Genomic DNA, 4,660 nt, shown 5'->3' on the forward strand with positions numbered 1-4,660 from the left:
TATATATATATATATATATATATATATATATATATATATATATATATATATATATATATATATATATATATATATATATATATATATATAACTTGATTTTAATTTTTGGGTACTTAATTAATTTGATGACGGCCAAAGACCTTGTGGTCTAGTGGCACTTTGTTGCACCCCTATGTGGGAAGGGTGGGTTCGAGCCTCAGTAGAGGCGATATTGTCTCTTTATGCTTCATTTATTTGAGAAAGTAACTACGAACAGATACTACATTGTAATAGAGTCAGTACTACTCAAAAAAATCTTTTTATAAATATGTATTTTGAATAAACTCCAAATTTTAATTTTTTTTAGTACAAACTCCAAATTATTAATGATGGATTTAACTAACCCAGGTCGACCGAATCAATAAACCCGCCAAAATTTATGGGGTTGACAAGATAGGATAGACTATGAATATGGTAATAATAGGACACAAATAGTAACCACGGAGATTAAGCTCGTATTAATAGTTAACAATGCTATTACAAAGGTAGACTTTCGTAATAATAAGACAAAAAGGTGTTTAGGACCAAATTAGATGTCTTAATGAGACAAGGTTACATGTTTTTACACTAGTTTAGGCCTAACCACTCGGAGAGATTAAAAGGGAACCCTCCAACGGCCCTAGACCGCGTCTCAAGCCGTGTCGACCGCGTCAAATCGAGACCTGGGGGCCTTGGTCGAGCACGGGGCTCGGCCGTGATGACCCCCAGAGGTCGGCCCGCGTCACCTCTCGGGTCACTTGCTCCTTGATCCACCTTTCGTGTTAACTCGTGGCGGGTTCGTGTATGATTTATCCATCAATTAATTTACAAGTAATTTAAATTTATAAAACCTCTCAATTATTTGTTATGTTTTTTTTAGTGTTTGTATATAGCATTGATATATTAGAGATTATAAAAATTTTACCGGAAATATTTAAATGAACCAAACATATTAATTAATTTTTCAGGTAATTTAATTGTTCTTTTTCCAAGCAACACCAAATACATTAATTAATCTTCTCTGCAGAGTTATTCTCATCAAACATATTTCTGAAAAATATTTTCTTGAAAGTTTAATGAATAGGAAAGTACCAAATCACCTCTTACAGAAAAGAGCTCTCCCAACACATAGTTCCATTACTTTTTGTTTTTGTGTTTTTTTTTTGTTACTTTTGAGAAACAATAATGCTACCTCAATTAATGAAGAATGGGGTATGCTATTTCAGCAATTGTTATGCCGTGGACCCAAGGTGGACCTGAGTCTACATTCACATATCATATACTCTACATTCACATACACTATACTTTACATTCATAATTTGTAAACTCTACATTCACACATTACAGGATTATATGTTTAGTAACTATATTACTACTGTTATGCATTCACACATTCAAAACTCTATATTCACAGGTCCTATACTCCATATTCACAACTTGAGAACTCTACATTCACACATTACAGGGCTACAAGTTGCTAGAACTTCTTAACTCTACTAGAGATTCACACATGCATAACTCTACATTCACGATTTCTATACTCCATATTCAAAATTTGAAACCTCCGCATTCACAAATTTCTGGGCAACTCTACATTCACACAATCATAAATCTACATTCACGATTTCTATACTCTATATTCACACTTTGAAACCTCTACATTCACACATTTTTGGACAACTCTATATTCAGCAATATGTTTACTAATTTAAAAAAAAAAAAAAAAAAAGAGACAAAAACGACGTAGTTTTGCAGCATAATTTGCCCTATTTCAGAAGGGGGAGAAAAAGCATAATTTTCCCTTAATTATTAATAAACTTACATTATTATCATGTTGCCCGGCCCATAAAGGAAAATTCATAATTTTGCCTGCATAAAAATGGTTAAACTATTCATTAATCTTATTTAGAAAGTGTACGATGTCGGAGCCTCAATATATATAGTTTGGAAAGTATCTTTTCCATTTTTTTTTCTTGCAAACAATGAGTAAAGCTATTAGCCTAGAGACATATTTTCCCAAGTGGGAATGTTGGATCACTAAATTTTTAAACCAACATTTTTTGGAAAGTTGATTTTTTATTCTTGAATATTTGTCATGTTGAAATATATAATATATTTTTCAATTTGTTCAAATGTAGGCTCTTAATTTTTATTACAAATTGTCAATTTAATTTTTCATGTAATTTTCATGAGAATTTTATTATAATTTTTCATTACTCTCTGTCTTTTCTCTCCTTAATTGAATTCTTCAAATCTTATTAATGAGCTATTGGGCAAAGGGGTCAATGAGGGTGTAGAACTTCAAAAACATATTGTTGCTTTACTTGGAAAAAGATAGTGTGGAAGACAACACTAATATATTAAGACCTTAAAAATTTAAGAGAGAAATGTAAAATTATAAGAAAGTCTTACAAAAATCTTTATTTGAGGCATCGAATTCAAAACTTACATGTCAATTGAGGGAGCCCATTTAAACAAATTATGAGACAAGTCAATCATACCTTTCAATATGGTGAACATGATGGATCAAAAGTGCATCCTCCTTCCCCATTTTTTGTACATAAGGGAGAAAACAAACAATTATCTAGTTTGGCATAGTACAATCCTACAAGAATTTGATGGGAAAAAAGCTCTCCTCTAGAGTATAACAATTCTTAGAATGAAATTTTAACTCAATATATTTTTTAAGCGAGATTTTGATAACAATTACTCTGTACTTTGCATAGTACGCTGAAATAAAGTTGTAACACGCGTGTACATTAAGAGAATTATATTAGAGCAACCCATCAAGGAAATACATTTGCAAGGAGACATGATTTTTAGTGGGGCCACGGGTTTAAAAATATATATATATATATATATATATATATATATATATATATATATATATATATATATATATATATATATATATATATATTAATCGCCCTAGTGCACATTTTGTGCACCTGCTGGGCGCATAAATCATGATTTTTTTCCTGAAAACAATTTTCTTCTTCTTCTTTTTTTCTTTTTCTCCCATTTTCTCATTTAAAGTTGTCCTAAAAAACTCCCAAGAAACCCCACTCTAAAGGATATCTATTAATGATGAAAACAATAATTCTATGAATGAACTATTGATCAATTCACAATGATTTTAAAATACATGAAAATATGTATTTATAAGGATACAAAGAGTCCAGAATAAGATTGGTAAATTGTAATATTCCTAAAATAAGGAGAGAGAATTATAAAGAGAGAAATAAAGTTGTAACACCTGTGTGTATTAAGAGAATTATATTAGAGCAACCCATCAAGGAAATACATTTGCAAGGAGACATGATTTTTAGTGGGGCCACGGGTTTAAATATATATATATATATTAATCGCCCTAGTGCACATTTTGTGCACCTGCTGGGCGCATAAATCATGATTTTTTTCCTGACAACAATTTTCTTCTTCTTCTTCTTTTTTTCTTTTTCTCCCATTTTCTCATTTAAAGTTGTCCTGAAAAACTTCCAAGAAACCCCACTCTAAAGGATATCTATTAATGATGAAAACAATAATTCTAGGAATGATCTATTGATCATGATGATTTTAAAATACATGAAAATATGTATTTATAAGGATACAAAGAGTCAAGAATAAGATTGGTAAATTGTAATATTCCTAAAATAAGGAGAGAGAATAAATTCTAGTATGCCTAAAATACAAAGTCTTAAGGCCTTCTCCAATAGTTAGAATTTTGGTGTAGATTTTGAGAAGATTTTGTAAGTGTGATTATGAAAGAGAAAATGAGGTGGAAGAAAAAAAAGAAAAAGAAAAAAATAGAAAACAAAATCTGACAAAAAAAAATATTAATATTACGCGCCCAGGCGGGCACGTGAACTGCACGCGCCCACTTGGGCACAAATTCTGCGCCTCACACACTGTGAGCCACAGATCTCTCCTCACAAGGGGGCCCCACAATGTCAGCTAAAAACTCAATTTTGCAGGAGAAAAACACACTAAAATTACCTATTCCCATTTGTTAAAAGCTCATGCACTTGTTTTTAGGTCTGTAAAATCCCACTAAAATTAACAATTAGGGATGGCCTAATATTAATGAACTCAACATCAAATCGACTGACTCGAGACTCAAGATGTGATGAATTATAGTATTTACCCAATAATAATATCTATCAATAATTTGAGTTCATTTGTTTCAAACTCCTGAATGATCATTATTATATAAACTCTATAATATGATGTAGCAGTGCCGCCATACATATAAAAAGATTCCACATTATTATCACAACAAAAAGATGGGGACATAAAATGCCTTATTTTCAGGGAGAGAAAAAGATAAAGGAAAAGATAGAGGATCGGAACACTGCCTAAATTTAACTTTTGTTATGGTACAAGGGGCGACCGTAAAATTAAAAGTTTGTATGCAATTTGGTAAATGGCAACTCCACATTACCATGCACATATGCCTGCACCCACGTACAGCTTTAGCAGTAAAGTAGGAAAACAACATTAACAACATTAAAAGAAGAGACAAAGACATCAGCTAAAAGATATGGATCAACAAAATTCTGTTATCCCAAATGGTCCATCCCTTTTCGCTTTTTTTTTTTTTTTTTTTTTTTTTTTTTTTTTTTTTTTTTTTTTTTTTTTTTTT

The sequence above is a fragment of the Ipomoea triloba genome, chromosome 2 (genome assembly GCF_003576645.1).
Source record: "Ipomoea triloba cultivar NCNSP0323 chromosome 2, ASM357664v1".
In the NCBI taxonomy this organism is placed as follows: Eukaryota; Viridiplantae; Streptophyta; class Magnoliopsida; order Solanales; family Convolvulaceae; genus Ipomoea; species Ipomoea triloba.